Below are 15,330 nucleotides of genomic sequence, written 5' to 3'. Positions count from 1 at the left end.
CAGAGGCGACGGGAGCTGTCTGGGCCAGAGCTGGGTTAGGGGCCCACGGCTGATGATGCGGTGGAAGGAGCCAGGAGTGGGAGAAGCGTCAGCACCGCGGCCGGTTGTGAGCGGGGCAGGTGGGAGGGCCACTCTCACCTGAGCACCTGTTGTGGGCGGGGCCTACAGGTAACACGCACCACAGCCTAGAGAGGGAGGCACTACCGCTCTTCAGTCTGTTCGGGAGGAGAACGTGGTCTGACACACACGGAGACACACTCACACACACTCCCCCCCACACACGGAGACGCACACCAACACACTGAAACATACACGTGGAGACACACTCACTGAGACACAGAGACACACTCACACATGGAGACACACACACATACTCACACACTGACACACGCAAAGACGGACACCCTCAGACATATGTACGCACAGACACACTCACATAAACACACACGGAGACACACTCACTCACACGGAGACACACAGACTCACACACATACACACTCACACACACATACGAACACACCGAAACACATGGAGACACACTCACACGCTCAGGCATATGTTCACACTGACACAGACACGCACTCACATGCACACTCGCACATGCACTCACACACACACCGCTCATCCAGGCTCTTTCTTAGTTCTCTCGGCAGGTCCCTCAGGGTTTGAATATTTTTAGCTCCCAGCACAACCCAATGCCTATTTTGAGAAAAGGCCAGGAGACCAACATACGCAGCAGTCATCTTGCGTCTGGGAGGCAGACCCCCCACCTGCCAACCACAGATGTGTCATGAGTCACGGTAAGCAGGACCCAGCGGCTACTCGAAGAGCAGTGGCCATGAACCCCATGGGCAGGGAGGCTGGCACAGGAACCCATGAGCAGCTGGGCATCTGGAAATCAGACCCCATCAGGGGACCCGGTCAGGGGACCCCGTCCAGCCCCACGTGACTGCCCAGCCCAACCCCTGGGCCCAGGCCTCCCCTCCTACATCCCTGCAGGTGCTTTGCATCTCCCAGGCCTGGAATCCTGCTTCCCTTCCAGGGTCCCTCCAGCAGCCTCTCTTCCCCCACCCCTCACTGATCTCAGAGTTTAAGTTAGCCGGGTCCTCCTCACTGGTCAGCAGCCCTCTGCCCGAGCCAGGGGACAGCATTTCTCACATGGGACAGACGTGCTTGGGAGGGATTAAAGCATACGGAGATGTGGCCCCCAGGACCCAGGACCCACGGGGTTGGAATTCCAGGGAGGGGTCCAGAACAGGGTCTTTTTAAAGCCACCCAGACACTTCTGAAGTGTGGGCCTTCGGGCCGAGGGGGTGAGAAACCCCATTTGGAAGTGGAAGTCCTGGGTTTGTGAGAGGCGGCGAAACCAAAGGTTTGGGGCTCAGATCCCAGCCCTGCCTGTCCACAGCTATGTGACCTTGGGCCGGCTACCTACAGCCCCCAGCCTCAGTCTCCTCCCCTGTAACAGCAAGTTTAATTAACAAGGGCACCCGACACAATGACATGCCTTCCAAGTGACAGCCAACAACAAAGGACCACAGTCACCCACGGGCGGTGTGGCAACGCCTGGTGCCGAGTCTGGGTCTCAGCCGGCTCCTGTCCCACAGGCCTTCTGCACGTCATGGGGGAGGCCGACATGAATAGTTTTTGACAATGACTCCATTCTACACACACAGAGCAAGGCACGCCTGCCCAAAGAGCATCTGGCACGTCCATCCTCACCTGCTCAGCATCTCCAGACACTCTCAGTTTCCCGCCACGGAAAACTCTGTCCTGGACCCTCACAAACCCTGCGTTCCTGCCTCCATCTGGAGTTCACACCACCAGAAGGGAAATAACAAGTTGGCTGTGGAGCTCATCGTTCATCCTTTTTCTAAAAAGAGGGGAGTTCATAACCCGGTGCCCTGAGGAAGCTCTGAGGGCCAGAGGTCAGAGATGGGGTGTCCCCTCAACCCATCACTCTCTGCACAGCAAGGCCGCCACCCCGCGCACCTGCCCCAAGTCTCCTGGAGGACTCTGCAGGCACGCAGCCCTTCACACCCCTGAGCACCAGTGTGAACATGACTGTGTGCTCACATAGCTGGGAGCCCATGGCCATTGGGGTTGGGGCTGGTGGGACCACAGCCAGCGCTCAGGCTAAGCCTCTCCAGGAAAACTGAGCCCACTGCCATAGTTTTTCAAAGGCATGTGGAATTCGTGGCAGAACTGGCCCCAGGATGCGGGGCTCCTGACACCTAGCCTGTGTTCACAAGTGTCCAGTTGTGATCGTGTCAGGTGTCAGAGAAGCATAAACAAGGGGCTGGGAGCCTGGCCTAGGTGAGGTGAGTTCCAGCCATGGGGAAAGGGGAAAGCCAGCTTCAAGGAGGAGGAGGAGGCCATTGTCAATAGCCACAAAGACTGAGGAGGAGGCTGCTGGCCTGGGAGGGGACAGAGCAGGGGTTCCAGGCAGAGGGCAGCAGGTGCAAAGTGGCGGCAGGGCAGAGTCTGTTTGGTGAGGATGGAGAGAGGGAGGTGAAGCTGCACAAGCAGGGAATTCAGAGCAGGCGGGTGCTGGGCTAGTGGGCGGCTTATGGACTTGATCCTGTGGGCAGTGGGAGCTGAGAACACCAGGCCTGCGTGTTGGGGTGAGCACTCAGCCCACAGGATGCACAGACGGACCCACACTGTCTTCCCCTTGAACACCACCTGATCTACACAGCCTGTTCTAGGCTCTTCTGACTCCGATCCAAGGCTGTTTCCAGTCTGTGGTTCTGGGAAGGGCAGGACCCAGATGCCTGATGTTTTCCCCACCCCCTCACATGTCCCACTCTGGCCATGATGAATGTTGTTGCTGTCTGGTCCGTGAGGCTAAAGTGAACCTTCACCTTCTCATAGCCTTATGCATTTTTCAGAGCTCATAGTGCTGACATCAGGTGTTGACCAAAACAGAGCAGAAAAAAAGGAGGTACGCTCTGGGGCCACAGCTCACAGGGTTGCTGTGTGGAGCTCTGGACAGAACTCAGTTGTCTGGACTCCACCAACTGCTTTACAGATTTCATCTTCCCTTCTGCCAACAACCCTCAAATCTGGTGAGAACGAATGATACAGACCTTCAATCGGATTAGCAAAACTTTGTTATGAAGTGTTCTGATTCAGGCTTTCCCACACGCCAGTCATATATCGATGGTTCAGAAGCCAAAATGGCAGGCAGCGATGGAAAGTGGAGGCGGTGTTCCCACTTCACTCGCATGGAGAGCACACACAGAACAGTTTCCCTGCAGCCTCTGTGTAATTCCTGCCTGAGTGTTGGCCTGCTTGTGGTTTGGGATGTTGTTTGTTTCCAGGATGGTGTTTACTGCTGTGATTCAATATAATTATGGATTCAGGGAAACTGTAAAAGGGAGGCATTATGTGAGGAATTGGAAACGTGTGGTTGGGAAATTCCACATTTCCTCGCGTCACCTATAACAAAATGTCGAACTGAATGGAGACCCCTTTCTCTCCCAGAGGCAGCTTTCCTCCACAAAATCTACTAAAGAGGGCAGCGAGGAGTTGGGAGGGGCTGTCCTTCTGTTTGCCCAGATGTATTCCCCACCCCGAGCTCAACCCTGGTGCAAAGTCCTTGACTAAGAAGCCAGGACATTATGAAGCAAATTCCAGGTCTGGTGAGAAGGCAAGCTTAGAAAATGTGAAAAATCTTCCATTATGAACACCTACAAATGCTGAATAAAATACATTTTTTTAAACATGTGCAGCTAGGTTTGGGAGAAAGCCAGGTAAATGTCCAGGTGCCAGAAACAGAGAAAAATCACAGGGTGAGCAGGAGCGTTGGTAATGTGGCTGCTGTGGGGAAGGTGGGGCAGGTGGTTTCCACTGAGTTAGGATAGAAGAGGCCTCCACCAGATGGCGAGTGGGAAAATGGATGTCTGCCTGGAGCTAGGACCCCTGAAGGACTATTCTCTAACTCTGCATGAAAATATGAAATACAGAGAAAATCTGCTCATGAGCTCAGGAAACAAGGAAACTTGTCAGCCTCTGAGTTAAATAGAGTAAAAGGTTACTCCCTAAAATGTAAATCAGGGCATTGCCTTAAATGCTTTGGGGCCAAAATTTATGTTGCCATAGGGTTCAAGAACTCTTGAGCAAAGAAATTAATATGATATTGGCTCCATGCTGATGATATCCTTGGATGCAAGCAAAACAAAAGCAAAACCACTCTGGACGATTGATGATGCCCTGCAGAGATAAGAAGCCACACACACTAACTGAAAAAATTACAACACACAAGAGGAAATATTCAACAGGGAGTAAGAGTCATCAAATACAAAATAATCAGGACCATTAGGACTCGAAGAACTTCACAAAATGGAATAGCAATCTTAAGAACGTCACAAAATGGAATGCCAATCTTAAAAAAGCTGTAAATATATTTTGAATAGGTAGAGATATCTTAAAATCTTTGGAAATCCAAATAAAATAAGACATTGTGAAAAAAAAGAACACAGAGACCTGGAAAAAAACTAAACAGTACCCCTAGAAATTAAAAATAATCACTGAAATAAAAATCACAATAGACAGATCAAATAACATATTAGCATAAGCAACGAGAAAAATAGTAAACTGGAAGACAGATCTAAAGGAATCAATCAGCATGTAGCATAGATAAATACAAAGATTTTAAAAACATGAAATCAGGGTGAAAAGACATAGAGCAAAGGAGAAATTTCAACAAATGCCTAACAAGAATTCCAGGAGAGATAAGAGAGGATTGTGTAAAGTCAATATCAAAATAACAATGTCTAGAAATGTTCAAGAATTGAAAAACATGAATCCTCAAATTCAAAGAGAAACTGCAAATAAGACCTATAAAAATAAATTTACCCTTAAACAGCAAAACATACCATATTGAAACTGAAGAATACCAGAAGCAGAGAGAAAGCTTTAAAATGGTTGAGGCAGTGCGAGGAGGGAATGACTTAACCGAGAAAAGAATAAAACTAAAAACAGATTTTTTCAAGAATTAAAAAAAAAAAAGGGACTGCAGCAACTAGATGACACAATCAGTTAAGTGTCCAACTCCTGGTTTCAGCTAAGGTCATGATCTCAGGGTTGTGAGATCAAGGCTCCTATCCAGTTCTGTGCTTAGCACAGAGTTTGCTTGGGATTCTTTCTCCCTCTCTCTCTGCCCCTCCTGCTCATGTTCTTGCTCTCCCTCTCTCTGAAATAAATAAATCTTGTTAAAAAATGATAAAATAAGAAAAATTTTAAAGGGATTATTCTGTTATATAAAGATGAGATTGTAATTTGGGGCATCTTTTAGATAAACTGAGGTCTATTTATAAAATCCACATTGTGTGTGTAGTCCATGAACAGATGTCCAGAATTCTTGGTCCTTTTAGAGTTTAAAAAAAAAAGGAAAAACTAGAAGAGATAGACACAAAATTCTTAAAGTTCTAAGGAAAAATGACTTATAGTTTATAATTCGATCACCAGAAAAACCCATTATTCATAAATAAAAATTAAAACTGAAGACACATTCCTCACTGTAAAAACTACTAAAGAAGCTCCTTCAGAAAAAAAAAACAAATCCAGAAAAAAGAAAGTAGTAAACATGCAATTAATGCTGAACACATACCAACTGTATAAAACCATATTAATGACTAATTTTGAAGCTAAGATGGAAGGGGGATGGTGATCATGGTTAAAACTCCCTAAGCATTATCTGGTGTTCTCCAGAGGAGGAAAAGGATGCTAAATAAATTTAGATGTCAATTCAAAAAAATGTATATTAGAAAACAATGTATGGATAACCACCAACAGAACAGGAATAAATTATAGAACTTAATGAAGAACTTCTAAACTAGTGTAGAGAAAACAGAATAAATAAAAGCTCAATCAATTAATAGAAGATCAGAAATCAAAGAAAGAAAGAAGCAATGACAAAGATAAGCAAAAATCACAAGATGACAGAAATATTTCCAAATACATCAAATCACAATACATGTAAACAGGCTAAATTTACCAGTTAAAAAGACTGTGTCTCTTAAATTGGATTAAAAAAAAAATTACAGCCAAATGCCACCTATAAGAAATATACCTAAACATGTTGTCGCAGAAGGGTTGAAAGTATAAGGATGAAATAAGACAATATCAGCCAAAACCAAATCAGAATACAGTTGGTATTTGTTATAGGCAGAATGGTACAATAGTTAAAGATCATAGACTCTGGAGCCAAGTTACCCAAATTTAAATCCAAGCTCTTCCACTTACTAGCTGGGTGACTTGAGCATTATTAGTCTCTCTGTGTCTCAGTTTCCTCAGCTGAAAATGGGGACGATAATAGTACCAACATCACATGACTGAGTTGTATGCATGAGTGCCTGGCAAAGGGTGAGCAATTTGGCAATACAGATAAAGCTCAAGATAAGCAAATCCTACTGCCCTCCAAATCTACCTCTAGTTATATACCAAGATAAACATTCACATGGGTTCATAAGGCAGCAAAACTGCTTATTAAAACACTTTTTAATAGCAAAAGGGTACAGTGGGGGAAGAGGTAAACATGGGTTTCTCATATAATTGATACTATACAGCAGCTAATGTGAATGAATTTATTCACAATAAATTTAAGGATAAACTTCAAAAACACAAAAGTGTGTGGAAAGGAAAGTTGCAAATGGATGTGTCCTATCACTGATGTAATTTGAAAAAAATAGATTGTTTTGGAATATTTATAGAAAAAGGATAATATGAATACATATATGGAAATGAAATATGTCAGGTTTGGGATAGTGGTTTCCTTTGAAGAAAGAGAGGGGAGGTAGGAAGATGTGGTATAAGGCCTAAAATGAAGGCCCAGCATTATGTGCTGCCCTGACATCTGGTGAAACCAGGAGGGCCTCAGATGGCCTTCACACTCTGCTCCTGCAGAGAAGATCCCCTAACCAAACAGCCCTCCTTATCAAGAGGATCAGGCACAGCATCTACGTGTCGCTGAGGAGCAAGTGTTAATAACTTGCCAGCCACGGAATTATTCAAACAAGCCAATCACAGCATCCCACAGGATCCAGGGGTCACTTCACCCTCTTGTCACTACAACGCCTAGCCTTGCAAAGACCCAAGTTCAGACACTGTGTGCCCTGAGTCCTCCTCCTCTGGGTTGTGAATATGTGATTAATAAACTGCTCTCAATTTCATTTGCCCAACATCAGGTGTTTTGTACATGGCCATCCCCATAACCCTAGGAGGAGAATCTCCCTCACCAGTGGGGTGAAGAGCAGGGGATCGAAACACAAGGAGTGGCAAGTAGAACATGAACTTTCACATACTGTTTCCTTAAAAAAAAAAAAAAAAAAAAGCAGGGAAGCAAAAATGATCAAATGTGAACTCCTACTTAATCTCAGTGGTAGATGGACATCTCTTAGGTTATGTTCAGTCCTTTTATTCACTTTTTAAAAATACGTATTAATTAAAAGGTAAAGTACATTTTAAAAACTAGAAAAACAGGTTCCCACTTAGACCTGTCAAAAATGGAGCCAAAAGAAAAGAAAAAAAAAAATGTAAGTAGGCTCCACACCCAGCATGGAACCCAATGTGGGGCTTGAACTCACAACCCTAAGATCAAGACCTGAGCTGAGATCAAGAGTCGGGCACTCAATCGACTGAGTTGCCCAGACGCTCCCAAAAGAAAATTTTTATAAATGAGACTGTAAAGGTGAGTAACTAAGAAAATCGACAGGACAGTGTTTTGCTGTTGTTCATGCTTCATTGTCTTTGCATTTTTATGGTGAGAGGGCCCGCGTGCTGGAGGGAACACTGTCAAGTTATTTGCTTTGCGATACTTAGTTAACTGTTCCGGTACAGTGGCAATCTATTCGGATAGCCAAACTACAAGCCCTTGTAATTATGATTTGACAGACAAATCACTGGAGAATGATTTCTTGACTTGAAGGTACGTAAGGACTGAAGGTACGAAGGTAGCCTTTCAAGTCAATGAGAAAACCATGGTTTATTCAGTAGAACGTAAATGCATCAATAGTTAAGTATTATTGGAATAACTGGTTAACCAATGGGTAAAAAATTAAGTTAGCTCTCAGTCCTTGCCATACACAAAAGGAAATTACGGATAAAATAAAAAGAAGGCAATTTTAATCAGGATTTAGATAATGCGAAGTCGTGTAAGCATCTTCCGTACGAGATTCCAGAATCTGAAATCAGGGAGGAAAAGACCGATCAGCTAGGATAAATGGAAATGACTTACTTACAATGCCAATAAACGTCACAAAAATTGAAAGGAAAAAAAAAACAGAATGCGGAAGCTTTTGGCATCTTATCGAAAGCTCTAAATACTAATAGGAAAGAAGCAACAGCCGAAAAGAAAAAATAGTGAATTTACAAAGAAAGAAAGGCAAAGAAAATAATACACATCATAATCAGTAAAGCAAACTAAAACAGCAATTTGACTACCTTATAATTTATAAATCAAAAGAAAGTATTTTAAATGATATTTTCTTTATGAGGTGGAGAAACAGTACAAGACATGGGCTTTTCACCTGCTGGATTGGTAATGGTTAAGAAGGCTCATACCGTTATGGGGGGTTGTGGGAAAGAAGGCACCCCCGTGTATCACTGGAGAGGTACACACCTGTGTGACTATTACAGGAAGTAATCCGCAGTAAAATTCAAAATAAAACTTAACACCTAAAATGAAAATATACCTATTTTTAAATGAAACAAATCCATACTTCTAAGGCTTTCTCCAAAGGAAATCATCATATATGTATAAAAAGAAAAAAAAAAAGGCTACAAATACATTCTCTTCCATGTTGCCTATAAGAAGAAAGTATCACCAATAAACTTTATATCCAACTGGTCGTGTAAGATTGTAGCACATCAATATGCTGAAATACCATGCAGCAATTAATAAATCATGTCGCAAATATATGTTTATTGACACATTTAATATTAATGGCATATTCTTAAGTAAAAAAAAGCATGCAACTAATGGTATACTGTAATGTGATGTAAAATTGTCTATATATAACACCTTCTATATGGCAAAACTAGTAATAATTGTCCCTGGTGCTTTTTTCCTCCTTTTGTTCAGGTCCGTATTATTTAAATGTTCTGAATATCTCATTTTCTAATGAAAAATAAAGAGGAAAAGATTTGCAGGTGGATCCCAGACACATAAATTGGGGAGTAAATTAGCACCTCTGATCTTTGGCTTTCTCATCTAGAAAAGGAAGGTATCACTTCCTCCTCCTGGGATCACTAAGAGGGTCAAATGAGACATCCTTTTTTTCATTCAGAAGATACTCGTTTTGGAACTGGCATGTACCAGGCACTATTTTAGTGGAAATACAGCAGGTTACAGGGCAGACCAAAACAAAACAAAAATACCCTAGTAAGCTTATATTCTAGGTGGGTAGATAGAAAATAAACAAAATAAACAAGTAAAACACACAGTACGGTAGAGGTACAGAGTGTTATGGAGAAAAAGAGAGGAGAGCAGAAAGAACGGGGCAATTTTAAAGAAGATGGTCAGAGAGGTCCTCGGAGGAAAGACTGCATTTGAATGAAGTCCCCAGATATGGATGAAACAAGCCATGTACCGACTTTCCATCCGCAGGGAGGAAGGCGAGTGTCCAAGTTGGCAGGAACAGCTAGTGCAAAGGCCCTGGGGCAGAAGCATGAGTGGCACGTTTGGCTGCTTATGGAGGCACTTTATAAAATATGGTATGCTAAGAAACAGGATATATTAGTATATTATCTCTGATACAATATTTAGCTCCAAGATGATTACTTTCTTTATCAAAATGTCTCCAAAAATAGCTTCCTAATGCTCACGCATCACTTGTGTCTCATTTTAGGGCAAAATATTAGTAATGAGTAGGAGGTCCCTTAACTTGCCCTCTGCCTGAAATCGTCCCCAGACCAGCCTTCTCCCTTTGACCTTCCAGGAAGAGGTGAGGCCCTGGACCAGATGATGGCGGTCGAATGGAGACGTACAGACAGACAGCATTTGGCGGGGTGGGGTGGGAGGCCGGGAAGCCAAAATGTTGCCTCTTGGTACAAGACATCCCCAGTTCACTTCTTACCTAGGAAAGTGTTTCCAACCTTCCCTGCGTATACTCCCTGAATACACTTTCTATGTTTTAATTTGTGTTAACTATTTGTTTTCACTCCAGCGATAAATCCAAATGCACATCCCGGATCCCATGAGTGGCTGCCTGAAAACCGGGTCTAGCTCTGTGCTTTCTGAGCCTGACGTGCTTTGGCGACCGTGTTGAACTTCTGCCGCTGTGTCTCCCAAACGGGGATCCATGGGTTCAGCCCTTTCAAGAGGGTAGAGTTCTAGGATTCGAGAAACACTGACCAAGGTGAAGATCCCTGCAGATTCTCCAGAAGTCAGATAAAGCTCCGCCTCTGGTTCTGCCTCCCCACACTTTGGTGGCAAATACGGATCATCTCGAACGTCGTCCTGTATCAGCTTCTTTCTGCCGCTCTAGCACATCACCACAACAAGTGGCTTAACACCACCGGATCTGCCATCTGAGAGTGTCAGATGTAACAAGCCCACAGGGGGCTTCACGGGGCAAAAATCCACCAATCGGCAGGGCGGCATTTCTCCCCGGGGCTCCAGGGAAGAATCCCTTTCCTTGCGGTCTCCCTGGTTTCTGGACTCTGGGCCCCTTCCTCCATCTCCAAAGCTAGCAGTGCATGGCTCCCATCTCTGCTCCGTCTACGACCCCCCCCCCCCCGCCGCCTTCTCCTCTCCATTCACAGGCTGTAGCGATAAACCCCGGCCCCCAGACAGCCGGGATGATCCCCTTAACTTCCTCACGTCTGCGAGGCCCCTTCTGCGTGTAAGGTAACGTGGTCAGAAGTTTTAGGGGCTGGCCCGCGGGCAGCTTTGGGGGCTGTTCCTTACTGGGCCTCCCATCGGGGCCTTGACCAGGGGCCCTGAATCCCCAGCCACCCGAGCACGCGGGGGGAAGGGAAGGCTCATCCCCTCCACGTTTTCGCACGTACAGTAGACATCCCTGGAAGCCTGCCGGCCTTCTCCGAAGGCGAATGCTTTGCCTTAATGGATAAAATACATCCTAAAATAGAGTGGGTACCTCTATTGACCGCCAACCGAGGGGAATGAGAATATTGCTGGGGATGTGAGTAAGGACTCCCCGGGCCGAAATCCTGATACACGTCCTAAAATCCCAGACACATGGCCGGCCGCATTGCCTCGTCCCCCTCCCCATTCCTGGAGCTCACGGCACCCCTGACCCGAGCCGGTGGCCGTGGTGGCCCCTGAGAGCAGGCAGCCTCTCCTTCTTGCCAAGGGCAGCCCTCCCCCGACCAGCCACTCCGCGGCGCTCTGCAACCACCGCATCCTTCCCGTTGATGGGGCGCGGCTGCAAGGTGCGTTCCGTGACTCATAATGTCCGCTCAAACCCGGGTGCCCCTCCTCAGGCAACTCACCACCACACTCGTAAAATGTGGGGTAAACCCAGGCTCAGTTCTTAGGCCAGACATTCCGACTGGGCAAAGCCTGGAAGTCCATATTCATGAAGATCCCCAAGAGGCTCTGGGATGGTAGGCAGCTGCTTGGGAATTCTGGACGAGTCACACCTTGCTGCCGATGACCCGTGGTTCTCCTTTAAATAATTCCCGATTGGCTCACGTGCTTCTCAAGTAAAGCTTCCTTACCCTGGCGGGCAGAACACACGTCCCCTCCCTCAGCCTGGATCTGAGGATCTTTCCGGTGGCCACACCAGGCAGTAGACTCAGACCAAGCTTGTGCGGGGACAGAATCATGATACTTTCTTCCTTCCTGTGGCCGCTGGAGAGTCAGGCCTTCCGCATCCCTGCAGAGAGCCCTGCGAGTCCCTGCGGCGGGCCGTCCATTCCCTCCCTCACCTGACGGCGCGCCCCGAGCCGCCCAGCCTGTGCCAGACACCATGCTAGTCCCAGGGCAACACGATGACCGGGGCTGTCCCAGCCCTCCAGGGTCTCCCAGCCTAGCGGGAGGGGCAGCCCAGCAGACGGGCTGTTAGCACGGCGCAGGGCAGGCTCCGACAGCCATGGGGACAAAGAGGAAGAGCCCACAGCCCACCGTCCACGCCCCTTCTTCATCTGTGCCCACCCCACTCGCTGCCCGCCCCGCTATCCACCCACCCACTGCCCACCCCACACGCTGCCCGCCCACAGTCCGCTCCCTGCCCGCTCCACATCCACCCCCTGCCCCCCGCCGCCCGCACACTGAGGAACGACTTCCCACCTTCCTCAGCTCGGTGCACTGCCCGCTCCTCGTGTCTCCTGGTGGCTTCTCAGCGGTGTTGACGCCGGGCCGGCTTCCACGACGTCTCCGGGCGTCATACTCACAGGCTTCCCACCGACCCTACTGCTCTGTTGATCTTTTTGGTTTGTTTTCTCAGCTGTTTACTGAAGTCTCTTAAGTAACCAGAACACTTGCATGTTTAGCTTCCCACAGAAAACTTCCCTTTCTCGAAATCCCAGTGTTCGCAGAGGCTCCGTGTGGCCCTCCTGCCCACCAGCCACGGGAGGTCACGACGGCTCCCAGCACAGAACGGGAACAGCAGAGGGGAAGGACGACGCAGACAGGACACACGGAGGAAGCCGCTCAAGGCAAAGGGACGCAGGTGGGTCCAGTGCTGCTCCCACGGCCACGCCAGGGGGCAAGGCTGCCACGAAAGCTCTCATTAGCGGAGGGCATGCACGAACGAAGCCCCAGAGCACCAGAAAAATCACACAGTGAGCACGTTCGACAGTTCACACTCTCAGGATGGTATTCAATGACGCACGTGCACACGTGTGTGGTCCGCTCGGCAGGCAGCCTTCGACCCTGGATGAAGAAGGACGTGTCAGCCTGTCGCAGCCATATGACACCGGCCTTTCAGCTCATCCCACAGACCCCTCAGCTTTAATTCTAAGATCACAAAGCAGCTTCTTTTTGTTATCTGGCTTCTAATCTCCCTGATCAGTGAACAAATTCATCAGATCCACTTTCTTCCCCTTAAACTATTAAACCAGCATTTTATGGCTTATGCACCAGGCTTTTGGTCATCAAGTGTCCTTCTCTAAAAGAGCGACCTGGGTATATCACCAGAGAGCTCTCCGACTAGCTACCAATGACTACATCCTCAGTGCAGTGATCACCCCCGTGGCTGATTCCCCCACGAAACCCTGTCTCAGCACCCACTGGCCCTCCTGATGGGTTCTGATGGGTTCTCATCACATCCAAAGCCAGCATTAGCCTAAGGCCTGTGCGTGTTGCACCCGTCAGGATAGGCCAGGTTCTGCTGCAGCGACAAACAGTCCCCAGACTCCAGTGGCTCAAAATCACAACAGTTTACCTCTTCTCCACACGACACGTCCACTATGAGTAAGCTAGGGTCTGTGCTCCACATCATCTTCAATGCGCACTGAGGAAGCAGCCACCTTCTAGAGCTTTCACTACCACTGGAGCAGAGGGAAAGGGAGAGCACGGTGAGGGAGCTTCTACGTCCTAAAGCTCCCATACACACTTCTCTAGCCAAGCAAGGCACGTGGCCACACCTAACTTCATGTAGGCAGGAAAACGCAATCCTGCGCGGGCTCAGCAAGAGAAAGAGTCAGAATATTTATGAACAGAATGGATAACCACACGTATGTTGCTTATTACCTCTTGGAGATATCCTGTTCCTAGGTGCAATATAATCATTTAAAAATATATATGTATTTGGTCATTCAGATAACCAAAATATATATTTCTCAGATATATTTGCCTTCATCCATAGACCCTGAAAAGGCTTCAGAGCCATAAAAGTGAAATGGGTGTTTTGTTATTAATGAAGGTGACTTTTGGGCCCTACCCGAGGGCTGGGGCTGGTTGCCAGGAGGACCAATCATGTAATTAGAGGGTTGGAACTTTTGGTCTCATCCCCAATCTCCAGGGAGTGGAGAGCGGCTGGGAGCTTGAGTCAATGGCCAACGACTTAGTCAATTGTGACTATGTAATGAAGTCTCCATAAAACCCCAAGAGGAGAGTTTTCTGGCCCTTTCTCAGAGAGCTCCCATGTTTGAAGAACCAGAATGTGAGCCCTCAGGCTGTGGGATCTGATAGTGTCTCCAGTTGCTACTGTCAGCAGTGAACCGAATCCCGATGTCCAGGAATGGCGGGTGTGTGTGTGGAGGACCACACCCTCCATGCTGGAACTCTAAAAGACCTCATTAACAGCTCCAACTCCATTAAAGATTTTCTCACAACGAGCCAGCCAGTGTCCTAGACACCAGAGACAGCAACAAATAAATCCAAGCCCCCGCCCTCCTACGATTCACATAGTGGTGGAGCCGAGCCATCCATCAGTCATCGTTCGGTCAAAATAACTCCTCATCTCCTCATCCATCCAGCAAGGACCTACTAAGCACCCACTCGCCCGGCGGGCACAGTGCTAGACTCGGGAAATTTAGGGCTGCAACAGTTAGGGTCCTCTGGGGCTCACATTGTGGGGACACAGCTAGCCCTCCAGAAGGAGCGGGTGCCAGGGACACACTGATCCTACAGAACGGCATAACCACACCATTTTGGTTCAAGCACTCAGAGAGAAAATATGCCATGTTCTAGAGAGAAGCCTTCCAGGGGTCCTCAAACTGTGTTCTGGGGAGCCGTTAGCGGTTCCAGAAGGGTGCTTCTGGAGTCAGGCTGGGAGTGAGCAGGCTGCTAGGTTGCTCCCCGCTCTTTAATCTGTTCCATGTACTTAACTGTCATATAAGATTTAATTTTAAAAGAGAAAGAGAGGGGGGATTAATGATCTGACCTGATGCGCTCTCATTTCACACATATGAAAATAAACATGGAGGAGAGTGAAGTCACTCATCAAGGTCATGTGAGGAGTTAGAAGAGTGCCTGAGACTGGCCGGTAACTCCCTCTGCTTGTCTCGAAACTCTGCAGCGCTGTTCCTATTCCTTTTCTTTGTCTTTTTTTTTTTTTATTTTATTTTAATGGACACTGAGTCTATAGGTAAGCTCCAAAAACTACAATCTAAATGTCAGTGGGAAAATCGAATGAGTGGGGCTTTAGCAACAGATCTGCAGAGGAATCTGGAAGCTTTTCCCAGCTAGTTTGAGAATGCCCATCACCCCGTGGCTGGAGCGGAGAGCAGGGCCATCAAATGCGGGCCCTGCATCGCTGGAACGCTGTTTTCTGCTTCACATTCGTCAAGATTGGAGACAGGGCTGATTTTGGGAATCCTGAGTGAGAAACCGCCCCCCCCCCAGACCAGTCCTGTGTGCTATGGATAGAGACAGGACAGACAGCCCAACCTCGGGGGAGCAAAAATGCTTTGGAGGGA

This window comes from Eumetopias jubatus, unplaced genomic scaffold, assembly GCF_037043125.1.
Source record: "Eumetopias jubatus isolate StellerSeaLion01/CBP00866 unplaced genomic scaffold, mEumJub1_p1.0 scaffold_7, whole genome shotgun sequence".
In the NCBI taxonomy this organism is placed as follows: Eukaryota; Metazoa; Chordata; class Mammalia; order Carnivora; family Otariidae; genus Eumetopias; species Eumetopias jubatus.
This window is presented reverse-complemented; position numbering follows the sequence as displayed.